At 42.1% G+C, this 23,025-nt stretch overlaps 1 protein-coding gene across 7 annotated transcripts in view; it reads left to right on the top strand.

Moving 5' to 3' along the window:
- The window catches only part of PRKG1 (protein kinase cGMP-dependent 1), an 887,331-nt gene that overhangs the window by 757,568 nt on the left and 106,738 nt on the right, over positions 1–23,025 (top strand). The gene's annotated exons all lie outside the window — the stretch shown is intronic.

Raw genomic sequence — 23,025 nt, 5'->3', positions numbered from 1 at the left:
GTACACCTCTACCCGATATAACGCTGTCCTCAGGAGCCCCAAAATCTTACCGTGTTATAGGTGAAACCGCGTTATATCGAACTTGCTTTGATCCGCCGGAGTGCACAGGCCCCCCCCCCCCCCCCCCCCCGAGCACTGCTTTACCACGTTATATGTGAATTCGTGTTATATCAGATCGCATTATATCAGGGTAGAGGTGTATTGACCCAGCCCCACTCTGTAATCCCAAGCATGTGTTTATGAAATCTAGGTGGAGGAGTGGCTTATTTTATAGGCATGTGATAATAAAGAAAAATATAATTATCCGTAATTATGAACAAAACCACTATGAAGCTAGTTTGGGATTTACCCCTGAAGGGCGCTTTAAATTGCGGTAAACTACCTTTGATACCTGTCCTTCAGGTATCTGGCAGCTCAGTCACCCATATGTTTTCTCTGTTTGAATATTTCACCATCACTCCAAATCTTCCATTACCACATCTTCACCTCAATTTCTGCTTCTGACAGGCACCATTCCTAGTATGCTACTGCTCATTCTGCAGCTGTCCCTTAGTTTCAAAGGAAGGTCTGCTGAGGTCAGTTTAGAAGCAAACCTCTGACTGTTGTAACTTCCTTCTCTATTCTAGTAAATAGCCAGTAAGATAGCATGCAACCCATGCGGTTCACAATCTCATTCACTTCAAAGTAATGAAGAAAAGAGAGATAAAAGGGTTTGCACTTCAACTCCTTCTAAAAGGGAAGAAAAAGGCTTTTTTTTTAAAAACAGTGCAATAATTACTTTTCTGTAAAATCCTAAATGGATAAAGTGCATTTATAGTTTTTACTGTAAGGTAGCTAAGTGAGTTAGCAATACACCCCAGTCCCATGATTGACCTAGCCTCGTTTACCTTATGGTAACACTACAGTGCCTTGTCGATACTATGTTTTTACAACAGGATAGCTAGATAACTAGTGCAGAGTAATTCTCTCTTTATAAAATCCTAAATGGAGACAAGGTACCTACAGATTTTACTGTAAGTTAGGTAGGCAAGGTCAGTCTATACCCCATGCCTGTGGTTGACCTCGCTGTAGTGCCTTGCCTCTACTAACATTATCCTTTGGTAAAAACACACCTTTTTTGTCAGTAAAGTCATAGCTTCTGGCACACATCTCCACATTCTTGGTCACACAGGTAAATTAGGAACTAGCAGCAAAATTTATGCCCAAGGATATTCCAAGTCAAGCCACCAGAGCTAACCTAGTTTTCTGGGCCTCTAATTCCTTCGTGAAATGGAGCTTCCATTCATTCTCTTGTTAGAAGCTCTGCCTTTCTCGCTAACCAAAATGAAGAGGTTTCTATAATATCCTGAGTTTAAAATTCTCTCTTTTAAGACTTAATACTCTGTCATTCTGGGGAGATCTTGCAAACTCTTGTGATATCTGATCATCTTTATCTCACTGTTAGAGGAGAAACTATGTTATCTGTACCAAGACTCAGTTCCTTACAAACTGTAACCATTGGCCTAATTCTGCACTCCTTACACCTTGCTGGGGAGTCTATTTTATTCTGAGTGACTCAAAGCGAAGAGTGCCTCTTGTTGAATCAACATAACTACTTCATGCAACATTGAGATTTTTCCTTGACGTGCTCTTGTCCAAGCATAAATCCGATTGGTCTCAGTCTGTGTAACAGTGTGATTTGGCCCTTAAGAGCCAGGAATCCTGAGGCTAGCCAACCCTGTTCAATAATCCCTAACTGTGGCATAATTAATTAGCTCCTTCTCAGCTTGAGGGAACTGGACTAATTGAAGTCAGGTGACAGCCTGAAATACCTAAGCCATATAAAAGAGCTGAGAAAGATAGTTTGGGAGTGGGGCCACAGAGAGCCTTTAGGCTTCCGTGGAAGACTGTGAATGAGGGTCTGCAGGACCCTGGGAGGAGACTCCAGGGAAGGAGCCTGGGAGTCAGGGTTCTATTTCAAAGCCAGAGAGACAGGGGCAGCTCTATGTATTTTGCTGCCACAAGCACAGCAGGCAGGTGGCTTTCGGCGGCATGCCTGCGGGAGGTCCGCCAGTCCCGTGGCTTCGGCGTCCCTGCCGCCGAATTGCCGCCGAAGCCGCAGGACCGGCGGACCTCCCACAGGCACGCCGTTGAAAGCCGCCTGCCTGCAGCCCTCACAGCAACTGGCAGGCTGCCCCCCCGTGGCTTGCCACCCTAGGCACATGCTTGGTGCGCTGGTGCCTGGAGCTGCCCCTGCAGAGAGAGACTGGGAAATAAACCGAAAGGGCGGACTGACAAGGAACCCAAGTGGAGCAAAGGAACTTCTGGTTTTGTTTGGACTTCTGTTACCTCAAAAGGGGATTGAACCCCTTGGAGGGCTCAGCCATGTGAATCCCCAGAAAAGACAAAAAACCCATGTGAAGGAAATTGAGGCAGGGAGCACCTTCAGTGCCATGCTCAGCAGACACAACCCATGATAGTCTTATTACCCTTTTCTTTCTCAACATATCCAAAACCCAAAGTATCTTTCCAGCCACACTTCCAAAATCCTGTCTACATCTAGATTATCTCCCATTTGGACTGCTATAACTTCATTCTTTTGGGCATTTCTGACACTTTTATTCTCTTCTGGTTTATCCAAAATGACACTAACAGAGTCATCTTCACGTGTTACATCACCCCCTTTCATACACCCCTTTCTCCTCACTTTCAAATTCCTTGTCCTCTTTCCAGCTCTGCTCCTACCTACATCACCTCATTTGATATGCACCACTCTGCTTAAGACCCTGCACACTGACAATTCTGCTTCACTCCATGTCTCCTTGTACAAGTGCTCCTCTACCTTATTTTTAAGCCTGAATTAACCTCCCCCAATCCTTTGCAGCTTTCAACTCCTCCAAATCCCTCCTCAAAACACACTCCCCACCCCAGTCCCTAAAACAAGAATCCTTTTAATTCTCTGTAAACAGTAATCTAAAATAAAAATAATAATTATAAAATCAAACTTGTAATTAACATGCATGCTGTACCATGAGAGCAGCCTCAATCTTTTTCTTCCCTCTATTTCCCTTCTGTATTATATCCCCCACCCCCACATGTCCTGTGGTGATCAGTTTAGACTGTAAATTCATTCACTTGTTATATAAAGTGCCATGTGCACCTATAATGCTATAGATTGTACAAATGTTAATAGGTGGGTTATTAAAATATAGCTCTGTGGTATGATATACATATATCTTTCATTTGCATGAGATTTTACAATCTACTGTATATATGCTTTTTCATTAAGAGAATGTGTAGGAGTGTAATAATTGCTGTACAGGTTGGCTTTACATTTATCCATAAATTGGGCTCTGGAATGTTTGGTCTGGTTTGAGACCATGGTGATGATCTATAAGAGAATGACTTGGAAGTCAGCAGTTTCTAGTTATATATATATATATATTGTGTGTGTGTGTGTGTGTGTGTGTGTGTGTGTGTGTGTGTGTGTGTGTGTGTGTGTGTTCTCTAATGTATTTTGCTGGTGGTTGCTAAAGGCTGGAAGTACTGCCAAGAAACTACTTCCTTCTACTTGTCTAGCTTTGATGCAAATAAAATAAGAAACCTCTTTTGGTTCTTTCAATTTTTTCTAATTTATTTTGTATCTTTTTCAATCTTCAGGAAATGGATTTTTTTTTCCTTCAGGTTTTTCTGTACTTCCTAAGAGTGTAACCAGACTGCACTCCAAATAGCACATAACCATTCTTCCCAGTAAACATCAGAGCACATAATAATAATGTATTTTATAGCAACACCTAGTGTAAAATGGACCCATGTCATTACTTTTCTAACTAGTAAAATTGTGCATATAAAGATTCACATTTTTTGTGAAAGTATTTGTATCAAAAATATTTTTCTCGAGGTGACCCTCAAAGGAAAAACAACTTTTGCCCCCTTTTTGCTTCTTTATGATGTATAATAGCTGGAAAGATTGCTTTTTGTTATTTTTAAAGCCTTTTTCTGCTTGTAGTTTATATTAGAAATTCAGGTCCCATCTTGGTTTTGAAGACTCTGGGATGACTAGAGAACTAGTTAAATGGTGAAATCTTAAGAGTCAGGAGAGTGAAAGTTGAACAATTGAAAGGGGAAGGGATATTTAGTCACAAATGCTTTGATTTTTAATTTGTTGTTATTAATGCCTATTTAGCTTGAATCTTTTGGATAAAGGAAGCCTCTGTTAAAGATTCAGCACCTTCACCTCTTCAAGTTAGAGTCAGAACTCACAATAGAAATGCCTAAGACCTCCCTGAGGTCATCCAACAAAGCCAGGGAAGACTGCAAAGAAGTCTTCAAACCATCTTAAATATCTTATAGGGGATTCCCCCTCGGTAAGACCTCTGGGGTACTGGGCATGTCTGGGTGAAGGGCTTGGCCATGGCTGAGCATCAATTAAACCAGCACAGCCTGCTTATCCAGACCATAAAATCTGCCCCATTATGTTCTGTATTGAATTAGAAGAAAAAAAAGATATAAATTAGGCCTCTAGTAATATTTAATGAAATCCTGCTATCGATTGATGAAGAGCTGAAGACTAAGTACTCAACAGCACTCATTAACTGATTGACTATTTTTAAATGTATTTCTTACATTTCACAAATCTGTTAAGATGTTGCCAAGGCTTTGTAGGAGAATCCACTTTCTGTTTGTTAAATGAAAGTGAAAGTTGTACCATTAATGACTAGATAGAAAGTGGGCCAATCCCAGAATACTGTTGCATTGACAGCCAGTGTGTTTTGAAGTTCAATTGTATCTCAAAGGAATTGAAGCATTAGTAGTTTAAAGAAGCCCTGAAAATAATATTCTCAGTCATGAAAGGGATCGTTCACAATATTTTTTAAATATATCAATTTATAATTATTACATCTAGACTTTGAATCACTATGGCAGTCCAAAGGTTTACTTGAATAGTTTCATAAAAATATAACCTCCCCCCCAAGAATGTTTAACTCATAAAGGAAAAGGTAAGCAACTCCATACCCATCTTGTTGTCCGTGAGCTTACCTGCCATGGTATTCACACTTCAAAGGAAAATATAGGTAACATATAGAAAAATAGAAAGTAAGCACTGAAATAAAGAAATTAGCGTGTGACATTTTAGGAAAATAAATCTAGATTAGACAATGCTGATGAGGTTTAAGAGCTGCCAAGTTAAAACCTGAGTTGCACGGGAGGCTAAGAGAGTACAAACTCTGTTAGTGCTAGCCCTGTCAGTGGGAAGGTTTCAAGGCTCCAGTGAATTTTGTGCTTTATTGAATGTGGGATGTGTGTGTGGGGGGGGGGGGGGGGGGGGGAGGGGGGGAGTCACAGGTCTTACATAGCTTGTTTGAGATGTGACTGAGTAAAACTGCAGTCTGAGAAAGGAAAATACTGCTGAAGGAAAGGCAGCAGCAAGTCTTTCCTATCTATATTCCTGCACTATTATTTGCTGTGCAACTGCATTGGCAGGCTCCAGGATTGTGGTTTTAAATAGTCTCTAACTACAAAGGGCACGCCCACTTTGTACCTTCTGTCAGCTGAGCTTATTGCACATATCAGGGCTCCTTGCACCTCTCCATTCCACCCCACAAACTTCCTGTGTGCCACTCTCCCATCCGCCTTTATTTCAGGGGCTATCTCCCCCTTCACGGGAGTGTGCCTCCCCCTTACCAAGGTCCCCACTCATTCTCTCCCCCCCCTATGGCAGGGGCTCTGAGTGTTCCCCCATTCTTCTCATGCCCCCATCTCCTGTACCAGAAGCTCCCCCATAACTCTCTTCCTCCCAATGCCAGGGTCATCCACTCTTCTGCCAGGGAGAGAGAATGGGGAACAATGGGATGAGGGGAGAGATATGAGGAACACTCAGAATCCCTAGCCTAAAGGAGGGGAGTTGCAGGCAGCCCCTGAAATGAGGAGTGGCACACAGGAAGTTTGTGGGGCAGAGGAGGAGGGAATGGAACTGTGCTCCATGATGCCTGGTGCAATGCCCATGGTCACTCTGGCTGGTGCAACGGTCCTTAGTAGGAGCGGGAGGGGAGGGAGGAATGCAAGGAGCCCAGAATATGTGCAAGAAGCTCAGTCTACTTATCATTCAAGGATCAAGTGGCTTCATTTATTTATTGATTTTAAAACCTCCACGGATAATCAAATAAATGATTGTTTAAAGTTATCAGAAGAAAAATCTTGAAGTATAGAAAGTAATCAGCAGCCTCTCTCAGTAAGAGACTCAAAGCCCCGCCCCCTCAAAAAAAATCCCACCTTCTATTAGAGTTGTTATTGGTGTGAGCCAAGGAGACAGATGTCACCAGCAGAAAAAAATAATTGCACAACTTTTTCTTGTAATTGACATCCGTAAAGGAGAAGTTGTAAATAACACTTCAATATCCCATTGCAACCATTTCACCTTAACTAGCATTTGAGTAGAAATATTGTTTTAAAGAAATAATCAGTTTAAAAAACTATCAATTAATTTTAGAAAAAAATGTTACCAAAATGTTCTTTATTGGAAAATATTTTATTATTTCTAATGAGTACAGCTAGCTTTGGTATATGAAGGTGTTTATTTTAATAGACAGAACCACTGCTTAACGCTTAGATAAAGAATATGTGATCCAAAACATCTGACATGTAAAAAAGCCAAGTTATAACAGATCAGCCATATAAATATTTTGAGAAAAAAGAGTTAAGTGTTGCTCTGCTCTTGCAGATAAACACACAAGTACAGGCACTTACCCAGGTGGAGTTTCATTAAAGAATCTTCTGTATGGGTGTAAGGGTTACAACATGTAGCATTGGTGTCTAAATAGTGACAATAATATAAATAAGACACAATTAGGAATAGCTTGTTCCCCCCCCCCCATGTGTGGCTTTATGTAAGGAATAAGTTAGGCCCAGTTGAGGTAGCACAACATAATAGTTAAAGAGAGGGTCTGGCAGCCCTCTGTTCTATTTCTGGCTCTGCTAATTTCTGGCTGTATCATCTTGACACGTAAGAACATAAACATAAGAACAGTCATAGTGGATCAGACCAAAGCTCCATCTAGCCCAGTATCCTGCCTTCCAACAGTGGCTAATGCCAAGTGCCCCAGAGGGAATGAAAAGAAGCGGTAATCATCAAGTGATCCAAACCCTGTCACCCATTCCCAGCTTCTGGTAAACAGAGGCTAGGGACACCATCCCTGAACATCCTGGCTAATAATCATTGATGGACCTATCCTCCATGAATTTATCTAGTTCTTTTTTGAACCTTGTTATAGTTTTGGCCTTCACAACATCCTCTGGCAAAGAGTTCCACAGACTGACTGTGCATTGTGTGAAAAAAATACTTCCTTTTGTTTGTTTTAAACCTGCTATTAATTTCATTTGGTGACCCCTAGTTCTAGTGTTATGAGAAGGAGTAAATAACACTTCCTTATTTACTTTCTCCACACTAGTCATGATTTTATAGACCTCTATCATATCCCCCCTAGTCGTCTCTTTTCCAAGCTGAAAAGTCGCAGTCTTATTAATCTCTCCTCATACAGAAGCTGTTCCATACCCCTAATCATTTTTGTTGCCCTTTTCTGAACCTTTTCTAAATCCAATTTTTTTTTTTTAAAGGGATGGGTAGACCACATCTGCACACAGTATTGAAGATGTGGGCGTACAATGGATTTATATAGAGGCAATACGATTTTCTGTCTTATTATCTATCCCTTTCTTACTGATTCCCAACATTCTGTTGGCTTTTTTGATTGCCGCTGCACATTGAGTGCATGTTTTCAGAGAACTATCCACAATGACGCCAAGATCTTTTTCTTGAGTGGTAACAGCTAATTTAGACCCCATCATTTTATATGTATCATTGGGATTATGTTTTCCAATGTGCATTATTTTTCATTTATCAACATTGAATCTCATCTGCCATTTTGTTGCCCAGTCATCCAGTTTTGAAGGATCCTTTTGTAGCGCTTCTTGAACAGTTTTGTATCAGCTGCAAGTTTTGCCACTTCACTGATTACCCCTTTTTCCAGGTCATTTATGAATATGTTGACTAGGACTGGTCCCAGTACAGACCCCTGGGGGACACCACTATTTACCTCTCTCCATTCTGAGAATGGACCATTTATTCCTACCCTTTGTTTATCTTTTAACCAGTTACCAATCCATGAGAGGATCCCTTACCTCTTATACACCGTTTCCCATTGGCTTCTAGGTCCAAATCAAAGCCCAAGCCCAATCTTCAGGATCCTCAACAGTTTGGCACCAGGTTACATCAGCAACTGTTTTTTTCCCATTTGTAACCTGCCAAGACAACTGTATCTATCAATGCCTGTGATGTTATTGACATGAACTATGACCGTATAGATCGTTGTTGCAACGAAGGTCCTATAGTTGCACCAAATCTTGTACAAAGGAGGTCAAGTAAGGTGTCTATGAAAAGGTTGTAATTTGTTGGTTATGATTATGCTCTCTGTATGTGTGTATCATTTTTGTATTTGAAGTTATGAATATTGGCTATGCACTTCTATCTCAATGTGTTTGATTCTAAGAAGCATTAGTGAAGCAATTGGTCAGCTTCTTGAGAAATAATTCTTCAGATTAAGTGCCCAGTCAAGAAACACTTAACTGACAATGGACCTTGGGAGACACCAATCCACATATGAGGAGCTTTCCTGGGAATGTTCAAGGTAACCTGTGAGCAATGGCTGCTCTACCTGTAAAGAATGGAGTCATATATGGACATGTGACTTACCCATGTGACTCCAAACTCCATCTTGCTGCTGTGATTTTCCACAGTAAGAACAAGGAGGTGGCCTTCCACATGGCAGAGGATATAAAAGGCAGTTGCATCTTCTCCATTTTGTCTTCAATCCTACCTCTTACCTCTGGAGGAACTTTGCTACACTGAAGCTCTGAACAAAGGACTGAATGACTCCTCCAAGCTGTGGATGTACTCCAGAGACTTGATTTGAGCCTGCTGTTTGTTCCATCACTGCTACAAGCCTGAACCAAGAACTTTGCCATTGCTGTATGTAATTGATTCCTTTGACCAATTTTAGCTCTCATCTATATTTCTTTCTTTTTATGAATAAATCTTTATTTTTTAGATTCTAAAGGATTGGCAACAACATGATTTGTGGGTAAGATCTGACTTGTATATTGACCTGGCTCTGGGGCTTGATCCTTTGGGATTGGGAGAAGCTTTTTTCTTTTACTGGGGTATTGGTTTTCATAACCATTCATCCCCATAAGGAGTGGTGCTGGTAGCGATACAAGGAAACTGGAGTATCTGAGAAAATTGCTTATATGACTTCTGGTTAGCCAGTGGGATAAAATCAAAGTCCTCTCTGGTTGGTTTGGTGTGTGTGACGGGGTTGGGACTCACCACCTGGTGCCTACTGCTGGTTATCTCGGGAATTAGTTTTGTCCAGTGGAGCGCTTCCTCTTGATGGTGTCCCATCCGTCATCTCGCCCTCGGTTGGCGTGTCCGGACCCGCGTTGCTCCCAAGCTCGTGGCGTCCTCTTCAAGCCATTGCCCTCCGGCAGTGCCCCTTAGTCCAGCCTCACCCCCTTCCAGGGGGGGGATCAATCAGCTGCCTCTCTGCGTCCTGGCCGATGCGGCCAACTGCACCCTCAAAGTCACTCCCATCTTGGCAGGGGGTTGGTGCAACTCTAGATGGCCGCTCTGTCGGCCGGGTGCAAGGCAAGGGGGGGACCCAGGCCTGCCCACTACTCTGGGTCCCAACCTAGGGACCCTCTAGTGGCAGCCGTCCTACCCTCCTTCTCTCCCTCCGTCTGTCCACGTCCCTGGGCCGCTTCCCCTTTGGCCCCTAGCACCGGCTAGCCCCTTCCCTTCAGGGACTGCAACCTGACAGACTCTGGGCTGGAGTTACCTTCTGATCCCCCAGGCCTGCCCAGCACTGCGCTGTCCCGGGTGCTAGTCTCCCAGCCTGGAGACAGACCTTCCCCTGTCAAAGGCCTGGGACAGACTCCCTGCTCCTTTCCTGAGCAGCCTTCTTATAGGGCTGAGCCTGGCCCTGATTGGCTCCCTCTAATCTGGGCCCTGACTGGCTCCCTATAAGGCCTTCCCTGATTGGTTCCCTGTCTGCGCAGGCCCACTGGCCTGCTGCAGTCCAAATTCAGGGAGTGGGGCAGCTGCCCCACTACATACCCTCCCCCTTAAGAACCCTCTCGGGGGTGAATTCCCTATTGCCCCTGGACTCCTCGCAGCTGGGCCCTCAGGGAATCTCATAGCGCAGGCCCTCCACTAACTGGAGCAACCTGCCTCCTTCATCTATGGTCTGGGTCCCCACCGTAGACCTCCCTGGTCCTACGTGGGTTCCCACCTCGTTTGGGTTCCCACTTCGGCCCTCCTGGCCCTTGGGTGGGTTCCCTGGTTAAGATGGGGCCTCTCTGCCCCAGCCCCTTTCTCCTTAGGGGCCTCAGTCTTCACCACCCATTCCCTGGGGCTGGTCTCAGACTGAGCCTTTGACTCAGGCACTCCCCTTTCTGCCTCAGGGGGCAATGCCTTTTTATGTGGCTCTCGGTGTGGCAGTGGAAGCACCCTCGGCGCCTTTCCCCTGCCACAGCCCTATCACAGCCTGTTTGGGCCCTAGCCCTTCCCTCTGGGCTGGCCCGGGCCTTGGGAGCCCTGTAGGGGCACTCTCTCCTTAAGTGTCCCTGCTCCCCACAGACCCAACAAGCTGGGGGCCCCCCTGTTACTCTCACAGGGGGTGCCTTGTCTGGGTGGGGCCTCATTGCCCTCTCCCAGTAGGGACACTCCCTCCTGAAGAGACCCTTTCACCCGCAGGCGAAACATTTCTTGAGCCCAGGCCTCTCGCCCTTGGCGCCTGGTCCCCTATAGGGTCTGGGTGCCTACCCCCGCAGCAGCCAGAGCACCTCTCTCTGCTGCTCGGCAAGCCGAGACACCCAAGCCCTCCAATAAAAGTCTTGATTCTCCACCATTTTGTCTGTCTCTTAGTCTCTCATTGTGGCACAAACTGCCTAGTCCTTTGCTCTGCCCCTTGTGTCAGGGGCAGGATTGATACCAGCATTTTCCACCATGTGTGACGGGGTTGGGATTCATCACCTGGCGCGTCCTACTGGTTCTCTCGGGAATTAGCTCTGTCCAGTGGAGTGCCCCCTCCTGATGGTGTCCCGTCCATCAGCTCGCCCTCGGTTGGCATGTCCGGACCCGCGTTGCTCCCAAGCTCGCGGCGTCCTCTTCGAGCCACTGCCCTCTGGCAGTGCCCCTTAGTCCAGCCTCGCCCCCTTCCAGGGGGATCAATCAGCTGCCTCTCTGCGTCCTGGCTCGTATTGGTGAACCGGGAAGTGGGCGGGCTCACCCTCAGTCACTCCCCTCTTGGCAGGGGGTTGGTGCAACTCTAGATGGCCACTCTCTCGGCCAGGTGCAAGGCAAGGGGGATAGGGGGGACCCAGGCCCACCCACTACTCTGGGTCCCAACCCAGGGACCCTCTAGTGGCAACCATCCTACCCTCCTTCTCTTGCTCCATCTGTCCACGTCCCTGGGCCACTTCCCCTTTGGCCCCTAACACCAGCTAGGCCCTTCCCTTCAGGGCCTGCAGTCTGACAGACTCTGGGCTGGAGTTCCTTCTGCTCCCCCGGGCCTGCCCAGCACTGCGCTGTCCTGGGTTTTAGTCTCCCAGCCTAGACACAGACTCCCTGTGCCTTTCCTGAGCAGCCTTCTTATAGGGCTGAGCCTGGCCCTGATTGGCTGCCTCTAATCTGGGCCCTGATTGGCTCCCTATAAGGCCTTCCCTGATTGGCTCCCTGTCTGTGTGGGCCCACTGGCCTGCTGTAGTCCAAATTCAGGGAGTGGGGCAGCTGCCCCACTACAGTGTGCCTTAATAATAAAGGACACCCAGCCTTGAATTGATAACCTCAGTTGTGTCCTACCAGAGGCTGCATCATTACAGCCTAGGAAAAAAAATCTTCTGGAGTTAGAGTCAAGATATTCTTGGGGAATCCTAAACTGTGAAATACATTTCTGGAATAGATTAGAAAAAAGCCTGTATCTAAGCATCTTCAGTGTAAACCCCACCTGCCTGTCATAAAAAATGAAGATATGGGGAGAGAGAGGATACAGAATTAGGAAGCTGGACAAGCTTATTGACTCCAAATCTTGCAATGATTAGCATGAGGCTCACGTCATGATTGTCTCAGGTCCATAGGGCTGTGGTGATTACTGATTGAACTGAGTTTGAATATAGCTTTTAGTGATAATCTTTTCAGGCTTTTGCTAGCATTTTCTCTGTTTATTTCTTCCTATTACAAATTATGTTGGGGAAGGATGCAAGATTGATCTTGGCCCAATTGGGAGTGGTGAGATAGGTAGGTACGTAGAGGCAAGAGTGCTCAAGTTCTAAGGGGACTGAGTTAAGGTGAGCTGTTGGTGAAGATCTGGAGTTGTGCCAAGTTCCCACGGTATACCAAGTGGTGTTGACACATCTGGGCACTGTGCTGTTGGTGCCCTATGGGAAGGAGTAGAGGTAGTGAAGCTTCACTCCAGAGAAGTGGAAAGTAGCATTGCAAATGGGAAGCATTTTTATTTTTGATTCACAGATGTTATTTGGGTGCAGGCTGCATTTACCTTACCTATGTTCAGAGGCATTGGTGATAATTGGGGTGCCTTCTGGAGCAGACCCAGGAAGTACAGCTGCTGAGCTAGTTCTTAGGCTTTGTCTTCCTTTGGAAAAAGGTAAGCTCTCAATTCAGTTAACTAACACAAAGTAAACTCCTAGTGAAAACCAGGCAGTTTGTTGTTTTCGTCCATATTAGCAGGTTGAGTTGAAAACTGTGGAGGAGCCCAGGGTTTACCTTGGCCTGATAAGTCATGTGAAAACTATAAACTGCTTTGTCTTCACTAGAATTTTTTCCCTGTGTTTAGTTAAATTATGTTAAGAATACACTTTTTCTCCTAGTAAGGATGAGGCTTTGGTGACAGGGAAGGGGCCCCAATCTGCTTTCTATGTTCCTGCCTGTTGGATGTTTCTAATACATAGCATCTATGTACTGAGTCAGTGCATAGCACTCTGCATTAGCACTTGGCCTATAACTAGATACAAATTAAGCTGTTGGTTATCGTCTGTAAAGTCTTGAGTAGTCTGAATCCTAGGCATCTGAAAGACTGCCTTTTCCATTGTTCCCTGTGTGACGTTGTGCAATCTATATGGTTTTATAAAAATATGATAAGTGAATATAATGTAACTGGAATAGTTTTATAGAAACATGATAATAAGTGAATATAATGTAATTGGGATATGCTTCATGCAAAAGGTCTCTTGTAAGGTATCATTACAAAATTTATAATCTACTGAGTGTGATCATCCTGTTTGTATAAATGTATCACTCTTGTATCTAAAACTAGAAATATAAAATATAACTCTGAGGGCCTATTGTAATTATGCAAAGTGTGGGCCATTAATGGTGGGTTGGAATCTTGATGACTCCCATTAACCAGGACCATTGTCTGTCGATGGCTGTTTTACCTGTGAGTCTTCCTGTATATGTGTGTGCTGGCAAGTGGGTAATGAAGTCTTGCAGTGACATGTGATCATGTCACCTGAACTGGAATCCATCTTTAACCTGGTGCTTTTCCAGTGAGGGGGCGTGGAAACCCAGAGGGACAAAGGGTTCCCGCCTTATGTAAAAGATATATAAAGGGGTTGAACAGAACAGAGAGAGAGAGGAGCCATCATGAAGAATCCCCTGGCTACCACCTAAGCTGGAACAAGAACTATACTAGGGGAAAGAATTGTGCTGAGGCCTGGAAGGTGTCCAGTCTGAGAAAAAAACGTACTGAAGCATCTCTGAGGGTGAGATTATCTGTATTCAGTTTGATTAGACATAAATTTGCGTATTTTATTTTTTATTTTGTTTGGTGACTTGCTTTGTTCTGTCTGTTACTACTTGGAACCACTTAAATCCTACTTTCTGTATTTGATAAAATCACTTTTTACTTAGTAATTAACTCAGAGTATGTGTTAATTCCTGGGGGAGCAAACAACTGTGCATATCTCTCTATCAGTGTTATAGAGGGTGAACAATTTATGAGTTTACCCTGTATAAGCTTTATACAGGGTAAAACAGATTTATTTGGGTTAAGACCCCATTGGGAGTTGGGCATCTGAGTGCTATAGACAAGCACACTTCTGTGAGCTGTTTTCAGGTAAACCTGCAGCTTTGGGGCAAGTAATTCAGACCCTGGGTCTGTGTTGGAGCAGACGGGAGTGTCTGGCTCAGCAAGACAGGGTGCTGGAGTCCTAAGCTGGCAGGGAAAACAGGAGCAGGGGTAGTCTTGGCCCATCAGATGGTGGCTCCCAAGGGGGTTTCTGTGATCCAACCTGTCACACCCTGCTATGACTGTTACATTATTTTGTACACGTCTTGCTGTCTGTCCCCCATGGCTGAACTCCTGGGGCCTGGCTTCAGGGCATTTTCAGTGGCAAGATCTTGGCACTGAAATTTGCTCCCTCTTACTCTTTACCACAGCCCAAGATTAACAATTTTAGGGAATCAGTGCAACACATGTTGTTCACGTTGATTTTTTTTATTTTATTTTTTTTAATTTAAGCCTGAGTTTCAGAAGAGTATACATCCCATTACTGAGTGCAGGTAGTAGAAGTTAGGGTCAGTTTAATTTGTACCAATTACTGCCAACACTTGTTCGTGTTAATTCCCTTTATATGTAATGATGGGGACAATAACAATAAATAAAACCCCTCTATTGCAAAAAAATAACATCATAGCTTTGGTTACATAATTCAGTCCTCTATCATTTCAGATCTACTGTATCAATAATAGCAATACCTAGCTCTTATATAATGCTTTTCATCCATAGATGTCAAAGGGCTTTACCAAGGAGGCAAGTAACATTATCCCTGTTACATGGATGGGGAAACTGAGGCAAAAGCAGTGAAGTGACTTACCCAAGATTGCTCGTCAAACAAGTGGCAGAGCTGGAATAGACCCAAGCCTCCTGAGTCCCAATCCAGGGCTCTGTCAAGAAGGCCACAATGCCTTCCAAATAAATATGAATAGTTAAAAATAAATATAATCAATACAAAGTCATAATATTTTTCTTTTAGAGCTTTTGTATAAAATATTTAAAATAAGACATTTCTAATAGACTGGAATTAATTTGCATCATTCACCAAACACAAAAGAATCAAAAGCACCCTGGCATTTTCCTTTGATCCATTCTTTATAAAATAATATCCATAACTGTCATTAAACAAAAGGTAATTCACAGGTCTTACATACAATCTTGGCAGGATTTCAGAGCATCATGTGCAGTACGATTTTTTTAATTAAAATTTACTGTGATATTAGCAGTAAGTGTCTGGAGTCTCAGCATGATTTTAGAAGCTTCCAGCAGAGTAAGGGAAAGAGCAGAAATTTTGGATAGAAATACCTGTTATCTTGCTGGGCCCAACAGGGTTCCTGGAAAAAACTGTTTCAATGTGACCCCAAATCTTTAACTTTAAAAGCGTTAAAATAACAACAGTCAGAAGGAGCACACACAGCTATCTCTCTTTCCTGTAATATCCTCCCCGAGGCTAAATCTTTTCAGTTGGAATCCACTGTGAATGCAGCTAAATATTTGATACAGGAGTCCAGAGTAAGTACTGTTTATATGCTACCAGATGGAATAGAGGTATGAATTACTGTAAGTGGTTGGTACATTTTTTCCAGCCTATACAGTAAATCATAAAACTTATTTTTAATGAGTAGAGGAAAGGAAGCTATAAATAACGCCTATAAAACTTTGTTGTTGGACTGAAGTGAAATGGTGGGCTGTAGGAAATGTTTTCCTTTTCCAAAGCAGGTGTGAATTGTTGTATGAGCTAATTATATAGCAGTGTACATAGTGCTGCCTCTAATGTTATTTCAGTCTGTGCCTTCAAATTTATGGTGTTTCATAACCAAGTGTCTCTGGGATTGCATTTCTTTCTTCTTCCAAAAAGTTGTAATTTCACTGAATGCATTTCTTCTACAGCAATTGTATTAATTCTGTATCTTAGATTAAAAAAAAATCATACTTCATTACAGCTGAAGCTTTTTCAGGTTGCACATTTCACTGGTTTTAGATGAACAATTATTTTCATATTTGGTTACACACTGATAGGTGTATAACTATTATTTAGGCTAACTGAAAGTTATGCTCAGACATTGCCATCAAAGTGAGAATGTATTCCCAAGGTTTTCTTACCAGCATCTGCACTGCTATAGAAAACTATAATATTTAGAAATATATCCCCAGTATATAGGGGGAAATCTTTCTAAAAGTGTAAACAATCACAAGAAGCATAGTCCTTGCAACACATAAAATGAGGGAAGAATTTGACTTGGAGATACTCAAGTACTCTTGATTTGCAGGATAATCTGGAAAGTGGTCTTGCAGCCTGCGGCAGTTTAAAAGAGGAACAAAGACCTCTTTGGAATTAGAAGAGAAGACATTTCTAAATAGTAGCAGAGGCATTTCAGAAGCACCTAAACTACAGGTCTCTGGGGGACTATGAATTACACACTAGTGACCAGTAATTACCTGCAGTATGAGATTTAATGCGGCTCTGCTTTGTTGGATACAAATTGAATTTTGCTAATATTATATGGTAGCTTGTTATGCACAGATGGTTTCCAAAAGAATAGTTACATTACCTTCATTACAGTTCAGTTGGAGATCTATGCTTAACCATATTTCAGTAACTAATAATAAAAAAAGTTTTTTAGGAAATGTGGCATAAATTATATTCACGGGGTTTAATGTAAATTAAATCTATTTCCTCCCCCTACTTCCCAAATGTGGCATGATGGATGGGCCTGGGAGTGAAGGCTCACTTTTTAGGATCATCAGCAACCTTCAGGCAGTAATAGCTTCAGGAGATATCATTCATAGTTGGACTTCATTTCCACAAAGAGATATGGCAATCTACATTGGTATTTGTACTGGGGAAGGGTCAATGACACTTTCTTCTGATGGCACTGCTAGCACAGACACTGAAGCTAAGAGCAAAAACTGAAGGAAACTGGAGAGCATATAGAGAATGAAAATTCCACTGATCCCTGCCCCCTTTGTTTGGGGTGGCAAAAAGAGAAGGTGCCCAGAGCAGTTAATTGATTTCTTGAACTTCAGTAGCTAATGGCAGGAGCCCAGCTTATGAGCTGTGATTTTTTCCACTTTCATTTTTGGAAAAATTATAATGACAACCCATCTTAGAGTCACCCTTTCCATAGCAGGACTGTTCCTGGAAGAAGATACTACCTGACATGATTGGTTTGCCTTTTGAAAGCTCTTGCTACATAGAAAAGGTCCAGGTTAAAAATTTCAAGCACCTATGTCACTTTTGAAAATGGAACCTAGGCTTGGTCTACACTACCCCCCTAATTCGAACTAAGGTACGCAACTTCAGCTACGTGAATAACGTAGCTGAAGTTCGAAGTACCTTAGTTCGAATTAGTTCGAACTTACCTTGGTCCACACTCGGCAGGCAGGCTCCCCCGTCGACTCCGCGGTACTCCTCTCGCCGAGCTGGAGTACCGCAGTCGACGGCGAGCACTTCCGGGTTCGACTTATCGCGTCCAGACTAGACGCGATAAGTCGAACCCAGAAGTTCGATTTCCAGCCGTCGAACTAGCGGGTAAGTGTAGCCAAGGCCTTAGACTCCAAGTCACCTAGGTGATTTTGAAAATTTTACCCTTAGTTTTTAAATAAAAAAGAAGGAAATAAAGCTTCAGTATTCACCAGTCATAGGAAAACTTCTTAGTCTTTTGCAGGAAGAACAACATTCTGATGTTCCTAAAATGCTAAAGTATAACTTCCTGAATATACCTTTCTTTATTTCATCACTGGCCCTGTGCACTAGTTCTTGTCAAAATCTTTTTAATATACCTGATTTGGAGTTTGTGGAATGAGTAATTTGAGATAAGTCAAAGCAAATAGAAATTAGAAAAAAAAATATGGATGAACAAAAATGTTCAAGATTTCTACTATGTGTCCCAATTTAGGACAAGAAAAGAATCTCAAGATCTTGCAGGATGGGGGAAAAAACATTTCCTGCCCAGCTCAAATTAGTAGGTAACTTTTTACAGGACTTGTCTTCACTGCAGTATTAGCTGGCAGTATAACTCAAGTGTTGCCCTTAACCCACTTCTCATCCACATACAAAAATCTCTATCTCCAGTTAAGTAGTGCTTTAAACTCAAGTTATTGGCCTGTTATGGAGTATGGGTTGCAGCCTGAGTGTTTCTGACATTTGAGATAGTAATGCAGTGAGGATAGAGCTGCAGGCTACACCTCGAGTTAGCTCAAATCATCAGCTGCTAATCCAGTCACTGTGCTGCTAATCACATCACTTTGTGTAGCTCTGGTGTTGTTTCACAGTGTGGCTGCTCTCTCACTCAAGCTAGGCTAACTCAAGAGGAGTATGGATAACACAAGTTAACTCTGCAGTGAAGACATTTTTTTTTAATGGAGATATCCTATCTCCTAGAACTGGAAGGGACCTTGAAAGATCATCAAGTCCAGCCCCCTGCCTTCACTAGCAGCACCAAGTACTGATTTTTGCCCCAGATCCCTAAGTGGCCCCCTCAAGGATTGAGCTCACAACCCTGGGTTTAGCAGGCCAATGCTCAAACCCCTGAGCTATCCCGCTCAGATGAGTGTTTTTTCACACCCCAGAGCGAGAAAGTTGCAGTGCTGTAAATTGCCAGGGTAGACAAGTCCTTAGTGTGACAATCTATTGGAGACACACGCTTTTTATGTTCCAGGTACCACTTTTCACGTTCTCTGTAATGAGAGAGCATTTTGAATCCTCTTATCGTTATTAGTACTGGCAAATACTGCAAAACATTTTAAGAACTATTCACATTTTTAAATTAATTGCTTAATTGTGTTTGCACCATTTTTTGTGTTCACTTTCCACAGATATTGTAGAACTGAGTTTACTGGTAACACAACAGCAAATTTTAAGCCAACTATTCACTGAATAAATAGTCTATTTCAGTACAATTTATTTTAAGGATTACATTAATTTGATAATTTGGTATTATGGTAGCACCTAAGAGCCTAGTCATGGACCAGGACCCCTTTGTGCTAGGCACTATACAAACACAGACAAAGAGACAGTATCTGCCCCCAAAAATTTACAATTTAAGGCTTTGTCTACACTAGCACTTTTGTCAGTCGGGTGTGAAAAAACACAGCCCTCACCAACATAAGTTTCACACACAAAGTGCTGGTGTGGACAATGCTATGTCAGCAGGAGAGGCTCTCCTGCCAACATAGCAAACACCGCTCGTTGTGGGTGTTTGAATTCTGCCAACAGGAGAACTCTCTCCTGCCAGCAAAGAGCGGCTACATGGCAGACCTTACATCGGCACAGCTGTAAGGCTGTGTCTACACTATCCTGCAGTTCAGCGTACAGGGGTGGGAATAGCAGTGTGCACTAAAGTACTACACTGTAACTCCCCGGTGTGGATACTGCTGGCACAAGCTAAAAGGTTCCTAATTCACACTAATGTAATCCTATTCAAACAGGATTATATTAATGAGGACTAAGAACCTTTTTGTTCATACCTTCAACATCTACACTGGGGAGTTACACACTCAGTTTGGTGCATGCTACTATTCACACCCCTCCAGTCCAAACTTCAGGGCAATATAGACAAGCCCTAAGTAAACATAATCAGGGAACAGAAATGTACCTCGTAATCTACGTCTCCAATCAAAACAGCAAATTTCACATATGAAATGAGCAATTCATTGGAAGACCAAGAATTAGTCACAGAAACTATTCACAACTATGTTTAAAAATTGTTTGTAGGCAATTTGTCAGCAGAAAAATGATGACATTCACTGAACTATAAATTAATCACCCAGCTCTACCTGTATGTACACGTGTTCATCACTAAAATGACCCTTAACATGTATTTCAGTAGTAGTACCCTGATTTATAGTGATACAATACACTTTTAAAAGCTCTAGTAAACTTAGATCTTATATTTCCTTTTAGAATTTTCTGTTCATTTTATCAAATATCTTAATCTGGAGAAGAATCCTGCTGACCCTGTGGCTAGAGACATACGTTTGTGGCATTATATGAAACTGCTGAGCTCGATTCAAAAAAATAATAAAAGGATTTGGCATTCAGATTAGTTTGTCCCTATGTGCAGGTTAACAGGTGTCTGTGTAAGTATGTGTTGGCAGAAAGGATTTGCTACTGTGTCTGTTGACAGCAGGCACATTGCACCAGAGCTGTAAGAGAGAGTACCAGTGATGAGAATACTGCCTTCTCACATTAACTATATGCTTCTTTGTGGCTCAGCAATATACTCTGCTTACAGTTCCCAGTGATACACAGTAGATATCCCCACAGCAGCTGTGACCTTTTCCAAGCCTAGAAGTTTTAAGTTGCAGAGCTAGTCCAGAGGACAAGATGCAGGAGCTGGGCAGAAAGAAACAGCAGTTTTCATAAAGGCAATTGGTGGATGCAAACACTAGCTATGGATTATTCAGACAGTAAAAGCGACTCTTCCGATGAAGAGTGCTGTTTCTCGGGAAGTAGTGAGGAAGAGTCCAATGATGAAGTTGAGAAAATATCAGAGTCAGTGTTCACAAAACAATACTTAAAAATCATTTCATGTTGGATTGTTTGCTTGTTCTACACTGTAGCTAGTGGCTACCCTTAAATGGCACACTTCTAAAAACCTTTGACTGAAAACTTGTTTTATTTTAACATGTCTAAAGTTTTATTAATAATCAGTTGCATGTTTGTGCAATGTGAATGCAATTTTTATAACCTGAACATTAACTAGTATAATAGTAAGAGAATGGGTATTAATGTGTACATATGTTGTAGAACAATATATGTACTGTATTTTAAAGTCAATATGCATATTATACTGTACTTGTACTAATGTTTCTGTACTGCTAAGAATACAGATACAGTTTTTTTCTTCTGCTTTTGAAAGTTTGAATAGGCATTTAATCTTAACTAGAACAGGATTGCTGAACACCAGTTAAATAAACTCTGTAATGTGGCAGTTGGCCAAGTATATGATATCCTTTTAAAAATGATTAAGCACAAAACTTACAGTATAGTAATGCAAAGGTTGTTACAAAATGTTGAAAAAGCAAGGAAATTCTGAGCTTTCCTGTCTCTGTTCAGTTCCAATAAATCTGTTCGCTCAAGGCAGTACATACTGTATGGCATATAAGCTAACAGAGTCAGCGATAAAAGGGCGTATGTGCGACAGTAAGGAAACATAACATTATACAGCTAGTGATACTACAGCAACAATAATTTCCTTCCTGTTGTGGGGTGGTCAGAACCTTAAGGTTTTTAACATAATAGTAATGGCATGATTTCCTTTTTTTTAAAAGCGTTGTGCCATAGTAGCATATAAACAATGGAATGGGTATTGTTTCATTTTTACCTAATAATGGCTTTTCATCATCAGAAGCTGAGTGTTGTGGAGGCAGTTTTCTCAGTGTCTGCAGGAAGGGAGCACCTGCTTTTCTTCTGCAGCATCCCCTTTGGCTGAACAGTGTCTCAATAGATTCAGAGTAATCGTTATTTCATCATGAAGTCCCATATAATGAAAATGTTATGGCATTGTTACATAGCCTGGAGACTTGCACTAAAGTAATTTCCCCAGTGTTATCTAATGTTGTAGCTTCATAGTATGGTAATGATACAAGAGTCTCCAATTACATGAATTTTAATTGTTTGGTTTTTAAATTTAATATAAAATCAGCTTCATAATTAGGTCCTCATAAACTAATGTTAATATTGTTTTGCTTTCCTAATTGTATATCATAACAGTACTACAAAGAGACCAGCATAAATTTCATTGCTCCTGCTACAATATGAACTCACCGTGTACATGTATTTCATGTGTGTGTGTTTTTCTAAATTGACAAGAAACATATCTCCTTGCTCAGTACACTGAATTTTTTCCAAACTTATGAATATCATGTTCTGGCCTGATTCACCACTATTTTGTCATCATTTATGCATATGTGAAGAGTGTGCTTAAAAAAAAAAAGGACTCTGAGTACCAGTCATAGACTTTTACACCCACTTTGCACAGGTTAGAAAGACTAGCCAGGGTGCACAGCAATGGAGAGCATCCAACTCAATTGTCAATTAATTTTTATCTGTAAAAATAATGACTTAGTTAATCACTGTAAACTGAAACCATAACCATCTTTATTTTTACCACTTTATAATTTGTAAATTTCAATACATTTAAACTCTCTTTTTATGAAGAAAACCATTGCATCCAGGGTGACATTTATTCTAAGCTGTAGTCAGGACTAATGAACAGCTAAGGACTTAGCTCAAGTCCTGGACTTGTTTGACTGAAATCAAATGTTATAATCTGTAGCCGTATATTGTAGTATGATATACAGCAGGAGATACAAAGGGTTCAGTAATGAAGATTCAGAAAGTAAACTGAATGTATTTCTAGGTGAATGTATGGTTTGAAATGACACATTTTAGTTTCTGAAGAAGGATTTAAAAATGAGAGTGGGATTTTCAAAAATGCTCCGGAATGACCTAACTGCTCCACTAACATCTATAGTAAAACTCCCATTAATACCAATGGGACCAGAGTCAGGCCAATGCTGAGGGCTTTTGAAAAGCCCACACTAATTGAGCCTCCCACAAGGCACCGTCCCTTCCCAAGCTCCCTAATGCACAGAGTAGAGAGTTCATCCTGAAATATGCCTTGGATGTGATGTAGCCTGCTGTATTTTGCACCCATCCCAAGGAGCAGCATTGTGTGGATGGGAGTGGGTGCATCCAGGGTGCACTAAAGAAATAATCCCTGGACTCACTCAAGTGCCTGGCTGTGATTGTCCCTAGCCCTTGTACAAGACACCCAAGAGACTGAAAGGGAGATGATATTTGTTATTTCATTTGTATAAAATATTTTTTTAAACTTGCTTAAAACTTGTGTGAATTATGGACACTTTTCAGTGATCGATTAAACGTAAAACTGTGTAACATACAAATCTCTTT

The sequence above is a fragment of the Chrysemys picta genome, chromosome 7 (assembly GCF_011386835.1).
Source record: "Chrysemys picta bellii isolate R12L10 chromosome 7, ASM1138683v2, whole genome shotgun sequence".
NCBI lineage: Eukaryota > Metazoa > Chordata > Testudines > Emydidae > Chrysemys > Chrysemys picta.
This window is presented reverse-complemented; position numbering and strand designations above follow the sequence as displayed.